This window comes from Phoenix dactylifera, chromosome 2 (assembly GCF_009389715.1).
Source record: "Phoenix dactylifera cultivar Barhee BC4 chromosome 2, palm_55x_up_171113_PBpolish2nd_filt_p, whole genome shotgun sequence".
Lineage (NCBI taxonomy): Eukaryota > Viridiplantae > Streptophyta > Magnoliopsida > Arecales > Arecaceae > Phoenix > Phoenix dactylifera.
In genome coordinates this window covers 23814800-23831306 of record NC_052393.1, presented here as the reverse complement: position 1 = coordinate 23831306, position 16507 = coordinate 23814800, and the positions used below count along the sequence as shown (strand labels likewise).

The following is a 16507-nucleotide window of genomic DNA, read 5'->3' as shown; positions in this document are numbered from 1 at the left end:
GAAAGATCTTGGGGAAGCTTCTTTTATACTTGGAATTGAGATACAACGTTGATAGAGACCGTGGCTTGTTGGGACTTTCACAGAAGACATACATACGACGCATCCTAGATAGATTCAATATGCAAAACTGTGCACCCGGTGATGTACCTATAGTAAAAAGAGATAAGTTTAGCAAAGCCCAGTGTCCAAGAAATGAACTTGAAAGAGAATCTTTGAAGAACATACCCTATGCAAGTGCTGTAGGGAGCCTGATATATGCTCAAGTTTGCACTAGACCTGACATAGCTTATGCAGTGAGCGTCCTTAGTAGATTTCAATCGAATCCAGAACAAGAGCATTGGAAAGCAGCTAAGAAAGTTATGAGATATTGAAAAAGACTGAAGGTTATATGCTTATCTTTCAACGTACAGATAATCTTGAGATGGTAGGCTACTCAGATTCTGATTTTGCAAGATGTCAAGATGATCTGAAGTCAACTTCAGGTTATATATGATGGCTGGTGGTGCTATTTCTTGGAAAAGCGTAAGCAAACTCTAGTGGCTTCTTCTACTATGCAGGCTGAATTTGTTGCATATTATGGAGCTACAGTACAACCATTTGGTTGAGGAATTTTATTTCTGGACTGAAAGTTGTTGATTCCATCTTGAGGCCAATTACCATCTACTGTGATAATAGTGCAGCGGTGTTCTTTTCAAATAATAACAAGAGTTTTGGTGGCTCTAAGCATATAGACATCAAGTACTTGGTGGTTATAGATAAAGTTAAAGAAGGGCAGACAAAATAGAACATATAAATACAGAGGCAATGATTGCAGACCCATTGACTAAGGGACATGCACCGAAAGTTCTTAAAACACATATTGCTAATATGGGCATTGTAGAAACCTTTGATGTTTTTGGCTAGTGGGAGTTATTTATGTAAAAAAAAAACTACCATTTTGGCTTGATCCCCTTTTGACGGGATACGTAGGCAACCCATATGCTTCGGGTATAGCCTCTTTCAATAATAATAACATTTATCTCTCTATTTATAATTCTGTATTTTGTGCACAGAAATTATAATTATATTTGAGCATGCCTTTCATATATGTCTTTATGATATCATTTTGATCTCGAGATATAATGCATAAAGACATGATGTGAGTCTCTTTTGAGACATGTGGCTTCTTTTGAAGCATTTATGAGGACCGATATGAATTAGCATATCTTTGATCACATTTTGGTGCTAAGTTCATACTACATACTACCACATTGGTTGGAGGATGGGGATCCATGTCGATAAGGATGTTCGCATTTGTAGCTGTGGAGTGGTCTTACATTGATTAAATGGTGTAACGACTTTCATATTCAATGTTGATGTTCTTGTTGGACCGGATCATGTATCCAAGGTAATTATCATTTGAGCTATATGTGTGGCCACTTTTGTAGTCTAACCCGAGAATCGTTTTCAAAACAAAGTTTTTAAATTAATATGACAATCCGTGTTCGCCCAAGTGGAAGAATGTTAGAATAATTTCAAAATATGGGCTTACACTGATTGCGTATTTTTGTTTTATAAAACGGGTTAGATGTATAGCTCAGAATGGTACTATGGTTAAGCCCAATATGGATGTGTGATCATTTTGTTTTATGGACTTTGGTGCACCTTGGATGTATAGGATGAGTCCTATTTATTGTGGTAATTTTGGTATGTAGGCCAGGAAACCCAATTAGGATTTTAGAGCCTTTAATGGGAAGGCTCCTCTATGTTTCCTATACAAAGGCTAGGTCTCCCTCTCTTCTCCATATGGTTGATAGCTTGCCCTATTGACGGCTATCTTTTGTGAGGAGCAAGGAAGGGAAGATCCAGCCGCTATTACTCCAGGATGATTGAAAAATCATATTTTAATATGTCTTCCGCATGTATATCTTTCAAACTTGAATACACTATTGTTGTGATTCTAAATCTTAGCATGTTATTATTTTGATTAACAGTTCAAAGCTAGGTGGCTTTTCTTTCATATGATTATGATAAACATTAAGAAAGTACATAGGCAAACGCATGTCCGAAAACTAGTCATGGGCATCGGGCCGTGCCGGGCCGGCCCGGCCAGGCCCACCGGGCCACAGACTAAACGGGTCGTGCCGGCCCGGCCCGCTTCGTAAGCGAAGCCCCGGCCCGGCCCTAGGCCCGTGGATTGGCGGGCCGTGGCCCGGCACGGCACGAGACGGGGCCGTGCCTGGCCCTGCGCCGATTGCTACCAACAATCTGACCCCGTCTTCGACCCCTCCGCTTCCTCCTCCTACACCCCCCTCCCTTGCGACTCGCCCCGTTGCCGCGCCCTCGACGTCTCCGCCTGCCGCAACTCCTCCGGCAGCAAAGGAGGCTCATCGTGCCTCTACTAGGTCTCCTACGGCGACGGGTCCTACACCGTCGGGGATTTCGCGACGGAGACGGTGACCCTCGGCAACTCCGCCCCTGTCGCCGGCGTCGCCCTTGGCTGTGGCCACGACAACGAGGCCCTCTTCGTCGGCGCCGCGGGGCTCCTCGCCCTTGGCGGCGGGCCCCTCTCGTTCCCCTCCCAGATCTCTGCCCGTTCCTTCTCCTACTGCCTCGCCGACCGCGACTCCCCGGCGAGCTCGACCCTCGAGCTCGGCGGCGGCGGCGCCGCCTCCGCCCGGCAGTGGCCGCGCCGCTCCTCCACAACCGGAAGCTGGATACCTTCTACTACGTGGGTCTCTCCGGCATCAGCGTCGGTGGGAAAATGCTGTCGATCCCGCCGTCGTCGTTCGCCATGGACGAGAGCGGGAGCGGCGGTGTGATCGTGGACTCCGGGACGGCGGTGACGCGGCTCTAGGCGGAGGCGTACGGGGCGCTGCGGGACGCGTTCCGGTGGGAGACGTCGGGGCTGCCATCGGCGGAGGGGATGTCGCTGTTCGACACGTGCTACGACCTCTCGTCACGGAGCAGCGTGGAGGTGCCGACTGTGGCGTTCCACTTTCCGAAAGGGCGGGAGCTCCGGCTGCCGGCGAAGAACTACCTCATCCCGGTAGACGGGCCGTGCCGTGCTTGGCCCGCGGGCGTGCCAGCCCAGGCCCTTATGGGCCGTGCCGGGCTCGGCCCGCGGGCCAGAAAGTGGGAACCCAGCCCGGCCCCCTTTTATGGGCCGTGCTAGGCACGACCCATTACTGTAGCATGGCACGGCCCGCTTCGTGCCGGGCTGTGCCGGGCCATGGGCGGCCCGGCCCAGTGCCCATCTCTACCGAAAACCAATCAAGGAAATTTTCTAATATTTCTGCACTAGATAGGTCCAGCAAAGTCAAATCAGTCTGGTTCCGAAGCCATGGAGGGAATTTGGGCCCTAGTGGACAAGACGTCATGATGATGTAGCTAGCGTAATTTAAATGGAGGAAGCCAATCTTGACTCACATTTACTGACAATAAGTTATAAGACAGATCCAAACTTGATAAGCTTGTGAGGTTGGCGAAGTGGGCTTCAGTCAGTGCACCTGCCAAGGAATTTGCTGCGAGATTCAGATAATAAAGGGCAGATAACTTCCCCAGTGATGCAGGAATTGAACCATCCAATAAATTTAAACCAAGATCAAGATAGCCCAAACTTTGGAGTGCTCCAATCTGATTGGGCAAAGGACGGCTAAGATTGTTCTGTTGCAAATTAACATGGGGTAGTGTAGAGGGAAGGCTAGGAAGAGTAGCACGAAACAGACGCAAGACAGAAAGAGAAGGGAGCATATTGATCACATGAATCCAGTTGGATGCTTTTGAGAGGTTGACATTACTCATGTCAAGATGCTGCAGGAAACGGATCGATGGTAACCAGCCAAGATTGTCAACATCCCAAGAGTACTGAAGGTTTGAAGCGAGATCAAGATAGAGCAAGTTTGAGAGGTTCCCGAGTTGGTGAGGGATTGTTCCACCAAACCCAGCATTAGAGAGGATTAGATACTCCAACTTGGCAAGAGATCCAATGAAGTTCAGGGATTGGGGCACCACTAAAATTGTTCATGCTCAAATCCAAATAATTCAGATGTCTCAAGTGAAGTAGTGAAGGACTTACCTCACTTTTATCAGGACGACGTCCGTCATATGGGTAAGGGTAGTGGAGGTCAAGCTTTACGACATGTCCGGTCATGGTGTCGCATCGAATTCCTCTCCATCTGCAGCGGTCTTTTCCATTCCAAGAGAGTCATCTGTGGGCATTATAGATGCCCTTTCGTATGCTAAGAAGAGCCTTCCTTTCCCTCTCTATGCAGCCTCCCTGACCCGGAACTATTTTCACTGAAACAGAGGCATAGTTGCACGGATCCACAGAAAAGGAGGAACGCGATCCAGATGGCATAAACAAGAGGAATGGAAGTATTGGTTGAAGCCATGAGATCTCCCTATGCGAAGGGGCAAAGGGAGGATAGCTTGTTGAGACAACTGAGTTCAGAGGGAGACGAGAATGGGATCCTTTTAAGTGATCCTTTGTCATGTATGTTGCTGGAAATTGGACCCGGAGGCCGCCGCGAAGCCGGAAAAGGAGGAGCTTCGGCGCCTGAGAGGGCAGACGGCGGGGCGCCGGCCGGCCGCGTCCTCCGCTGGAGAGTGGAAGAGAGCAAAGAGGGGTGGTGCGTCCAGTCCTGTCCTGTCCTGCAAAAAAGCCGGTGGCCGGGCTCCCCGGCGCCGGCCCTCCGATGCTTAAGTCAGAGGGGGGAGTATGTGGAGAGAGCAAGCAGGAGAGCATTGTGTCTGTGCTGTTTGCTTCTTTTTACCCGGTCCAGGAGGGTTCTGTCCCGGGCCCCCCTCTCCTTTTCCCCCCAGATTTTCTTTTATAGAAGTATTTTTGTTACCTGAGAGGTGACAGGAGGTTTGTCCTCTTTTGTAATAATTGGGCACGATTTGGCCCATTAATGGTGTAGTGGAGAACGGGACCGAATCGGACCGGAATCAGGGAGTTGTCACGGTCGATCGGACCTGTTGGAGTGGTTGAACCGCCGGCCGTGGTGGGCCTGGGGTCCGTGGATGGTAAGTGCATTTATTACCGAATGAACCGGCGGTCAGGGAGAGCCATACGCTCTGATGGTTCAGTGATCCGAAGATCGTCTTGGGCCGTGCTCATTAAATGACTGAGTGCATCGGAGACTTGAGGGAGTCTCATGCATTAATGGCAGGTCGTGCCGAATACCTGCGGAGATCTTATGCCTTGATGGCTTGGAGATAGTGGCAGGTTGTAGTAGAGTCGCGTGTATAGCCGCCAGGCCTTTCGAGAAAGTTAGGCGGGGAGGAGTATTAGTGAGGGCATCGGCTCGGCAAGGGTGCCGAGCCGAGCCGGTCGCCCATAGGGGCGCCCTGTGGCGGGGTTGCTTCGAGTACTCCTGGTCGGCGCCCTTTGGGCGAACACCTTCTAGCCGAGCGCCTCTATTTGGCGCTGTCTCTAGTCAGCGCTTTCTAGTTGAGCGCTTCTCTGGTCGGCGTCCGCTGGTCGGCTGTTCCTATCCGAGCATCTCTACTTGGTTATTTTGATTGGGCGCCTCTTGGCGCTCTCTCTGGTCGGCGCCCTTTAGTCGAGCGTCTTCCTGGTCGGCATTCTTTGGCCGAGCATCCTCCTGGTCGGCGCTCTTTGGCCGAGCGCCTTTCCGGTCGACGCTCTCTAGCCGAGCGCCTCCGCGGCGGTATGACTTGGGGTTTTTCCCCCAACACTACCCCCGACTTCCGAGTTCCAGTTGGCTACCAGCTGGAGCGTGGGAAGTAGCTTTAGTTGGGGCATTACGGATTCCGAAAATTTTAATTTGTTGCGCGTTTTGAATTATCGAGCGCTTTGAGGTGCCTTTAATAGGCGGCGTCTCTCTTTTCCCGAAGAGTCTCATTATTGGGACACTTTTTGCGAAGCGTCCTCTCGTCGTGGGCTCATGATGGGGCCGCACGATCCGATGGGGCGCTTCGGCGTCCGAAGCGCTAGCCCTAATTAAATGCGTCGTTCTGTCTTTTGGACCGACACGCGTCGCCATCTAAACAGGATACAGCATTTTTCTCGCTGATCTGGGCCGTTGGGGAGGTCTATTTAAACTCTCCCCTGGCCCCTTGTCCTCTTTCTATTGCCTTCTGCTTCCAGCTTTCCTTCCAGTCTTCCTCAGACCGAAGTTCCTTCTCTCCGGCATTTCCCTCAGGTCCCTCTTCTTTTTGATTTCTTTTTCTCGCTTGCAATGGGTTCTCTCCCTAGCGAAGTTGAGTCCACCATGAGCGTCCTGGAGGTCGAGATGACCGAAGAGTGGTTCTTCCCTCTTCACGGGTTCCGTTTGGAGCCCGCCAGGCGGAGGGACCGGATAACCGATCCTCCGGTAGGCCGGATCGGAGTGCATCTGGGATCGCTCTGGGCCGGCCTCCGATTTCCTCTTCACGGCTTCGTGAATGAGTTGCTAACGGTGTGCCAGTTGGTTCCGGCGCAACTCACTCCGAACGCCTGGAGGACGGTGGTCGGTTTTCTATCCCTGTGTTTACTGCAGGGGATTCCGACTTCTGTCAACGTCTTCCGGCGACTTTTTATTTTTAAGTCGAATCCGGGAGACGGAGAGTGGCTGTATATCGCCCTTCGGGTGGGTCGGCCACTTTTTCATGGTGCCCCCTCATCCATTCATGGCTGGAAGGGGAAATTCTTCTTCCTTGGTTCTGCACTGTCCTGGGGGTTTGACCCCAGGTGGGGACCGGCTCAGCTTAAGTCCATCAACAAACCCCCCAGACTTTCTCCGCGTGAGCAGGAGATCTTCGACGCCATCCGCAGCCTCGGGGACGGCATCTTACTGAACGGCCTCATATGTGAGGACGCTTTGGTAAACGTGGGCTTGAGCTCGGCGCGTCCCCATGGTAAGAGTAATTTCAAGGTGTATTTATTTCCTTACTGTTCTAATGTTCTAATCCTTTTTGCCTTTGCAGATATCGCAAAGATGGTGACGAAAAGCGAAGTCCTCTACGCCCGCTTTCAAAAGAGGGCAGCCGAGCTCTCGGGCGAGCCCACCGAGCCGAGGAAGAAGCAGAAGGTCTCGGCGACCCCGGCGACCCCGGCGCCTCCGGCGGCAGCAGTGGCCGAGGCGGGTCCTTCTCGCCCCGCTCACTCCGAGACGGGTCCTTCTCGCCCCGCTCACTCCGAGGCGGGTCCTTCTCAGCCTGCGCGCCCCGAAGCTGGTCGGAGGGAGGGCGCGGATTCCGGGGGCTCGGGCTCCAGAGGAGCCTCGATGGCGCCCCCATGCCTGGCGCCCTTGACGCAGATTCCTGGTCGGCAGGACGCTTCAGTTGCCGACCAGGGGAGGAGTTCTGCGGGTCCCGTGCTTGCACGCCCCGCCATAGTTGTGCGGCGGTCAGATCGGCCGCTTGTGCGACCCCAGCCCCCTAGCTCCGAGCCGGGGAGCAGTCAGGGAGCCTCGGGGTCGGCTCCGCCTAGGCCAGCCGATGCTGGCCTCCCGGGCCCATCGGGCTCGGTGGAACGGGTGCCCCTTGCACCCACCTGGTCGGTGTTCGAGGGTGATTCAGCCCTCGAAAACCCTCGAGTAGCGCTTGAGATATTCCGGGTCGTGCTGCTCCCAGCCGACCGGGCCATGATGCAGTCCATGAGCTATAATGCTTTCATGGACTTTACCCGCTGCAACGCCGTCCGGGTAAGTAAAATTCTCCACCTGTGTAATCTGTATAGATTTTCTACTAGTGGCGCCTTATGTTTTTCTTTTCGTCTCTTTTACAGCATTTGCACGAGACGGAGATGCTGATGCACCTAGTACAAGAATACCGGGAGAAGGCCCGGAGGTGCCAGCGCGGGTATGACGAGGCCCAGACGAGGTACACGGCCGCCGAGGTGAAGTACCAGGCCTCCGAAGCGAAGTACCAGGCCTCTGAGGCCGAACGACAGGTGCTCCAAGAAAAGGTCGGAGCATCCGAGGGAAGAATTCGAGCTCTTACCGCCGAGCTCGATGAGAAAAAGGGCGCGCATGCGTTGGCGAGGTCCGAGCTGCGCGCTGCTGAGGCTCGATTGGCCGAAGTCGAGCAGGCGCTGGCCTCCCGCGAGCAGGAGGTGGAGAATGCCCGCCTCCGACATTCGAAGCTCGAGCGGAAAATAAAAACCCTCGAGAAGAAGGCCACCTACCACGAGGCTCGGGAGCTCGAGGCTCGGGAGCAAGCTCAGAGCGCGGTGGCGCTCTTTCACGAGTCGGAGGAGTTCCGCGACCTCCTGAAAGAGGAGGGCGTGAATGGGCTGATCCAGGGCTTCCGGAATTTCCGCAATCAATTGCGGCGGCTCCTCCCGGATTTTGACGTGAACTTGCTCCAACCGGGAGCAGAGGTCGAAAGGCCAGATGCGGAGGCGGATGCTCCGGAGGCCGAGGCGACCGAAGCCGCCCCCGAGGCTACTCCCATCGCTGCCGAGGCCGAGGAGGTCCCGACTGCTGAGCCCGCCACTCCCGACACTGCCGAAGCCGAAGTGGTCGGGCTCGGGCCTTAGAGTGTAATTTTGTTTTGTTTTGTAAAGTCGGGATGGCCTCCCGTACTTGTAAGGGCCGAACCCGAATTTTGTACTTAGCCTACGGGCCTTTTTGAAATGAATATACATTTTTTTTTCCTGGAAACTCGTCTATCGTAGTCCAAGTTTCTCTGCTCGGATCTGTTTTAGGTTCCGAGGATATGGGCTCTAGGGCCTGAGCTTTACCCGCCACAGGGTTTGAGTTTAAGTTTGGTTTGCCGAGCTCCATTGCTCGGTCCTTCAACCAGTGGTATAGCAACGCTTGTGCTTATACCAAGGATTTGGGCTCGGAGAGTCTTCCCGAGCTCAGTCCAGAATTCGACCGAGCCCTAAGGCGGTCTCTAGGACTTAAAATTTTTGCGAAGTTAGTGAACTTCGATCCTCGCGTTGCCGGGGCGGACCAGATTCGTTTCCAACGAATGGGTCGAATGCTCGTCAGCTCGTGACGGAAATTCACCGGACTTAGTATAATAATGTGCTGGTGTCATGAGCACTCCTTCGTCGAGGCGATTGAAGACGCTCCTCTGCTCGGTGTCCATTCTTTGAGGACATCGGCAGAGAAAAATCCAAGAACAGAATAGATAATGTAGAGACATTAAATAAATGAGTACCTTGTACCGTGTGCGTCCTTGCGCCTAGGCGACTGAAGACACTTCTCTGCTCGGACTCCGTTCTTTGGGGATGTCGGCAGAGAAATCCAAGAATAGAATAGATATAGAGACATTAACGTTAAGTAAATGGGTACCTTGTACCGTGTGCGTCCTGGCGCCGAGGCGACTAAAGACGCTTCTCTGCTCAGACTCCGTTCTTTGAGGATGTCGGCAGAGAAATCCAAGAATAGAATAGATATAGAGACATTAACGTTAAGTAAATGGGTACCTTGTACCGTGTGCGTCCTGGCGCCGAGGCGACTAAAGATGCTTCTCTGCTCGGACTCCGTTCTTTGAGGATGTCGGCAGAGAAATCCAAGAATAGAATAGACAATATAGAGACATTAACGTTAAGTAAATGGGTACCTTGTACCGTGTGCGTCCTGGCGCCGAGGCGACTAAAGACGCTTCTCTGCTCGGACTCCGTTCTTTGAGGATGTCGGCAGAGAAATCCAAGAATAGAATGGATATAGAGACATTAACGTTAAGTAAATGGGTATCTTGTACCGTGTGCGTCCTGGCGCCGAGGCGACTAAAGACGCTTCTCTGCTCGGACTCCGTTCTTTGAGGATGTCGGCAGAGAAATCCAAGAATAGAATAGACAATATAGAGACATTAACGTTAAGTAAATGGGTACCTTGTACCGTGTGCGTCCTTGCGCCGAGGTGACTAAAGACGCTTCTCTGCTCGGACTCCGTTCTTTGAGGATGTCGGCAGAGAAATCCAAGAATAGAATAGACAATATAGACATTAATGTAGAAACATTAAGCAAATGGGTACTTTGTACCGTGTGCGTCCTGGCGCCGAGGCGACTAAAGACGCTTCTCTGCTCGGACTCCGTTCTTTGAGGATGTCGGCAGAGAAATCTAAGAATAGAATAGACAATATAGAGACATTAACGTTAAGTAAATGGGTACCTTGTACCGTGTGCGTCTTTGCGCCGAGGCGACTAAAGACGCTTCTCTGCTCGGACTCCGTTCTTTGAGGACGTCGGCAGAGAAATCCGGCGATGGAGAACGAGCCGAGCTCGTTGGCTGAAGCTGGTAGAGAACGAGCCGAGCTCGTTTGGCCAATAAAGACCACATCCCAACGTATCGGGGCATCCCGATGAACCGGGGCATCTCGACGTCTCGAGGCATCCCGGCCGAGGTCGGGGTAGGAGCACAAGCCGAGCTCGTCCGGTCAGAGAGGACCGCTACTCAATAGTCGATGGAGCACGAGCCGAGCTCGTCCGGTCAGAGAGGACCGCTACTCAATAATCGATGGAGCACGAGCCGAGCTCGTCTGGTCAGAGAGGACCGTTACTCAGTAGATGGAGCACAAGCTGAGCTCGTCCGGTCAGAGAGGACCGCTACTCAATAGATGGAGCACGAGCCGAGCTCGTCCGGTCAGAGAGGACCGCTACTCAATAGATGGAGCACGAGCCGAGCTCGTCCGGTCAGAGAGGACCGCTACTCAGTAATCGATGGAGCACGAGCCGAGCCCGTCCGGTCAGAGAGGACCGCTACTCAATAGATGGAGCACGAGCCGAGCTCGTCCGGTCAGAGAGGACCGCTACTCAGTAATCGATGGAGCACGAGCCGAGCCCGTCCGGTCAGAGAGGACCGCTACTCAATAGATGGAGCACGAGCCGAGCTCGTCCGGTCAGAGAGGACCGCTACTCAGTAATCGATGGAGCACGAGCCGAGCTCGTCCGGTCAGAGAGGACCGCTACTCAGTAATCGATGGAGCACAAGCCGAGCCCGTCCGGTCAGAGAGGACCGCTACTCAGTAATCGATGGAGCACGAGCCGAGCCCGTCCGGTCAGAGAGGACCGCTACTCAATAGATGGAGCACGAGCCGAGCTCGTCCGGTCAGAGAGGACCGCTACTCAGTAATCGATGGAGCACGAGCCGAGCCCGTCCGGTCAGAGAGGACCGCTACTCAATAGATGGAGCACGAGCCGAGCTCGTCCGGTCAGAGAGGACCGCTACTCATATCTCGACGTCTCGAGCTTTCCGGTAACCGGGGCATCCCGACGTCTCGGGGCATTCTGACCGTGGCCAGGGTAGGAGAACGAGCCGAGCTCGTTGGTTGATGGAGAGCGCACCACGAACTCACGGACATCTTCAGGGAGTCCACGCAGGTACTCCATCATCCCGAGGCATCGGGGCATCCCAACCGTGGTCAGGGAAGAAGAATAAACCTGATGCCATGAGATAATCAGGAAAATTGGTGAGCTCGGAATAAGTTCGCAAACCATCAGTTTATTGTGAAATGAAATTCATAGAATGAAATTCAATGGTTGAATAATGGGGAACCCCTTAGGGTTCTACTGGTGGTACACGCGGAGATTTTCAGAGCTCCAGCTCCGCGGAATGGGAGTCCCATCTAGAGACTCCAATTGATAAGTTCCGGGTCGGCGAATGCGCGTGACTCGGTATGGTCCTTCCCAATTCGGGGCCAGCTTCCCTCGCTCAGTTGGTCGGGAGGTTTCAGCTCTTCTTAGGACAAGGTCCCCTGGTCTGAAAGATTTGACTTTGACCCTGGCGTTGTAGTACTGAGCTGTCTTTTGCTGGTACTTCGCCATACGCACTCGGGCGACCTCCCTTGTTTCCTCGATCAGGTCGAGGTTGCCTCTGAGCTGCGAAGAGTTGGAGCTGGCATCGTGGTGCTCGACTCTTGGAGAGGGGAGCCCAATCTCTAGTGGAATGACGGCCTCCGTCCCATATGTTAGGTTGAAGGGAGTCTCGCCGGTGGGGACGCGGAACGTAGTCCGGTAAGCCCACAGGACATTGTATAGGTCTTCGACCCATTGTCCTTTGGATTTGTCGAGCCTGGTTTTGAGACCCTGCAAAATAGTACGATTTGTTACCTCGGTTTCTCCGTTCGTTTGAGGGTGCGCGACCGAGGTGAAGCGATGGTCAATGCCAAGCTCGGAGCAGAACTCTCTGAAATGGATGTTGTCGAACTGGCGACCGTTGTCAGAGATAAGGATGCGGGGAAGTCCGAATCTGCAAATGATGGACTTCCAGACGAAATCCCGCATCTTCTGCTCGGTGATCCGGGCGAGGGGCTCGGCTTCTACCCACTTTGTGAAGTAGTCGATGGAGACGACCAGGAACTTCCTTTGCCCGGTGGCCAGTGGAAATGGCCCTAGAATGTCAATTCCCCACTGGGCAAAGGGCCAAGGGGAGCTGATAGAAGTCAAAGGAGCCGAGGGCCGGCGCTGAACATTGGCGTTTCTTTGGCACCGGTCACATCTTTGGACGAAATCCATAGCATCCTTCTGGAGTGTCGGCCAATAATATCCTTGGCGCAGAATTTTATGGGCCAATGCTCGCCCCTCCCAGATGGTTTCCACAAATCCCTTCGTGGACTTCGCGCAGGGCATAATTAGCTTCCGTTGGGCGAAGGCATCTGAGGAGAGGAGAGGTGAAGGATCTCCGATAGAGCTTTCCCTCGTATAGTATGTACCGGGTGGCGAGGCGCTTGATTCGGCGAGCCTCTCGTTCATCAGCGGGGAGGGTTTCGTCTTGCAGATAGCTGATGAGTTCATCCATCCAGCTTGGCTCGAGCTCGGTGCAGAGGGTTTGCTCGGGCTCGTCTGTGCTGGGCTTTTGGAGATATTCCAGTACTGCCTCTTTGGGAAGCTCGCTCATGCGAGAGGACGCCAGCTTTGATAGCTGGTCGGCCCTGAGATTCTCCGACCTGGCAATATGTTGAATGTGGAAAGAGTCCAAGGTCGAGGCGAGATCCCGTACCTTCTGGAGATACTGCTGCATGGTCGGGTCTCTGGCTTCGAAGTCGCCCACAATTTAGTTGACGACGAGCTGAGAATCACTGAAGGCCTTCAAGTCCTTCACTCCTAGCTCTTTGGCTAGCTTAAGCCCGGCGACGAGCGCTTCATACTCTGCCATGTTATTGGAAACAGAAAACTCGAGGCGCAGGGCATGCTCGGCGACCACCCCCTCCGGGATGGTGAGAATAAATCCTGCTCCGCTACCCCCCGAGCTTGAAGAGCCATCGACATGTAGAGTCCATGTCAAACTCGGGGTCTGCTCCAGTGGTGGCTCAGGTTCAGGCTCGACCTTATCCGGTATGGTGCACTCGACTATAAAGTCTGCGAGTGCTTGTGCTTTGATCGCCGGTCTGGGCCGGTACTCGATGTCGAATTCCCCGAGCTCAATGGCCCATTTAGTGATCCGACCCGCACGATCTGATCTCTGCAGGATCTGCTTGACCGGCTGGTCAGTCAGCACAGCCACTGTATGAGCTTGGAAGTAGGGTCGGAGCCTCCGAGCCGAGATGACCAAAGCATAGGCGGTCTTCTCAAGCTTGGAGTATCGGGTCTCAGCGTCCCTTAAGACCCGGCTGGTGTAATACACTGGTTTCTAAAGTTTCCCCTCCTCTCGGACCAGGACCGAGCTTACTGCTACAGGGGAAACAGCTAGATACAAGTAGAGGAGCTTACCCTGTTGAGGCTTCGTGAGCAGGGGAGGGGAAGCCAGCAGGTGCCTGAGCTCTTCAAAAGATTGCTGGCACTCGTCCGACCACAAAAAGTTTTTCGGCTTCTTGAGGGCTGCAAAGAATGGAAGGCAGCGCTCGGCCGAGCGGGAGATAAATCTCCCGAGGGCTGCCACTCGGCCCGTGAGCCGCTGTACCTCCTTGACCGTCCTGGGAGGCGTCATCCCTTGGAGGGCTCGGATCTTCTCTGGATTGGCCTCAATTCCTCGTTGTGTAATGATGAAGCCGAGGAATTTGCCGGAGGTGACCCCGAATGCACATTTAGCTGGGTTGAGTTTCATCTGGTACTTTCGGAGCGTGGAGAATGCTTCATTGAGGTCGGCTATGTGGTCTTGCGCCGCCTTGCTTTTCACCAGCATGTCATCCACGTAGACCTCCATGTTTCGGCCTATTTGGTTTTTGAAGATCCGGCTGACCAGCCTTTGATAAGTTGTCCCGGCATTTTTTAGACCGAACGGCATCACTTTGTAGCAGTAGGTTCCCCCGTCGGTGATGAAGGCTGTCTTTTCCTCATCTTCTGGCGCCATGCGGATCTGGTTGTATCCGAAAAAGGCGTCCATGAATGCCAGCAGCTCGTGACCCGAGGTGGAGTCCACGAGCTGGTCGATGCTGGAAAGTGGAAAGCTATCCTTCGGGCAGGCTTTATTCAGGTCGGTGTAGTCCACGCACATACGCCACTTCCCGCTAGCTTTCTTGACGAGGACCACATTGGCGAGCCATTTCGGGTAGGATATCTCCCGAATGAAGCCGGCTTCAAGGAGCTTGCCGACCTCCTCGGCTGCTGCTCGTTGTCGTTCAGGGGCGGCGCCTCGCTTCTTTTGTCGCACGGGCTTGCAGGTCGGCTTCACCTGAAGTCGGTGGACCATGACCTCCGGATCTATCCCCGGCATGTTTGCAGGCGACCATGCGAAGACATCCATATTGTCCCATAGGAAGTTGACGAGGCGACTCCTCTCGTGTTCGCCAAGGCCAGAGCCGACCTGCACGGTTAGCTCGGAAAAGTTCTCTCGTAAGGGAACTTGAATTAACAACTCATCAGGCTCTATCCGCTCTTTCTGGGGGTTGACCCGTGCCTCCATAACTTCAGTTGAGGGCTGGTCAGTCGTTGGGGCAGGCACCTCGGCTGGTCGTCTTGCCTCGTGGGTCGCTAGGTAGCATCGCCTTGCCACCATTTGGTCCCCTCGGACTTCACCGACTCCCTGGCTGGTGGGGAATCGCATCAGCAGGTAGTGAGTCGAGACCACTGCTCGGAGGGCGTTGAGTCCTGGCCTTCCGAGGATGGCGTTGTAAACCGAGGGCAAGCGTATTACAAGGAAGCTCATACCCACGGTACTTTCACGTGGGGCGAGCCCGGCTGTGACCAGAAGGTCGATCTCGCCCTCTACTGGAACTGAATCCCTAGTGAATTCAACTAGCGGAGCATTCATCCTCCGTAGCTGTTCTTTTGTCATCCACATTTTACAATAAGCACCAAAATACAAAACATTCGCCGAGCTTCCATTATCAACCAGGATGCGTTTTACATCAAATTTATTTATGATCATGGAGATGACCATGGCATCATCATGGGGAGTTTCGACTCCCTCTAGATCGTCATCTGAGAAGGAGATGGCTTCAGAGGTGCGCGGGCGCTTCGAGGAGGCTTCTTCCCCTGAGGCTTCTCCAGCCGAGGTCCCGCCTCGGATAGTGTTGATGACGCCGGCGATGGGCCTGTTGGCATTTGAACCTTCAGGCTGTGCTGCTCCTTCGGCTGGCTTCTTCCCTTCACGCCGGCCTTGCACAAACCGATCGAGCACCCCTCAGCGAATGAGTGCTTCGATCTCATTTCAGAGCTGATAACAATCCTCGGTATCATGGCCGTGATCCCGGTGGAAACGGCAATACTTCCGGAGATCACGCCGGATTCTGATGTCTGGCTTCGGAGGTGGGAGCTGGATGCAATCCCGACTCTCAATCTCCATGAGGATTTCAGCCCGAGGAGCATTGAGGGGAGTATACTTTTCATACCTCCCTTCGGGTGCACGGGCCTACAGTGGGAACCTCGGGCGGAGTGGTGACCTCTGCTGTGGCGGTCCTCTCAACCGGGGTGGACTCTTCGGGCGGGGCGGATTCTTAGCTCGTCGCGGAGACGGGCTTCTGGGCTGGCCGCGCTCCTCGCGACGTCTCTTCTTGGGGTTTTGCTCGGTCCCGCCCCGCCTAACCGCCACGGCCTCTTCTGCCTTGGCATACTTCCGCGCCCGAGCGAACATCTCAGTGAGGTCCGCAGGGAAATTCTTCTCGATCGAGAAGAGGAATCTGTAGGACCGGGCTCCAGTCTTTAGTGCTGACATTGCGATGGATTGGTCAAGCTCCCGGACCTCCCATGTTGCGGCGGTGAATCGGTCCAAGTACTCTTTGAAGGATTCTCCCTCCTTTTGTTTAATGTCTAGGAGGGAGTCGGATGTCCGCCGCTGGAGTTGGCTGGCAGCAAAGTTGCCAGCAAATTGTCTGCCAAGCTGCTCAAAGGAAGAGACAGTACTCGGCTTCAGCCCGGTAAACCAAAGCCGGGCTGGTCCTCGGAGTGTCGCTGGGAAAGCTTTGCACATCATGGCCTCCGAGGCTCCTTGTAGGGCCATTAAGACCCGGAAACTCTCCAGGTGGTCAAGGGGATCAGCCTTGCCGTTGTAGGGCTCCACCTGGGGCATCTTGAACCGTAGCGGAACCGGTTCATCTTCAATCTCCGGGGAGAAGGGCGACTTCGTAGTAAACTCAAAGTCGTCATCACGCCCCGATTTCCTGCCATGGAGTGCCTGGATTTGGCGCTCCAGCTTCTCGACCTTCTTGTCGAGTTCATCATTCTGGAGGATCGCTGCAGCGGTTCGTTCGA

The 16507-nt window shown here is 53.8% G+C and overlaps 1 pseudogene; it reads left to right on the top strand.

Moving 5' to 3' along the window:
* The first annotated feature begins 421 nt into the window (after window positions 1-421).
* LOC120110009 lies at window positions 422-8467 on the top strand (annotated as a pseudogene).
* Window positions 8468-16507: the final 8040 nt, after the last annotated feature.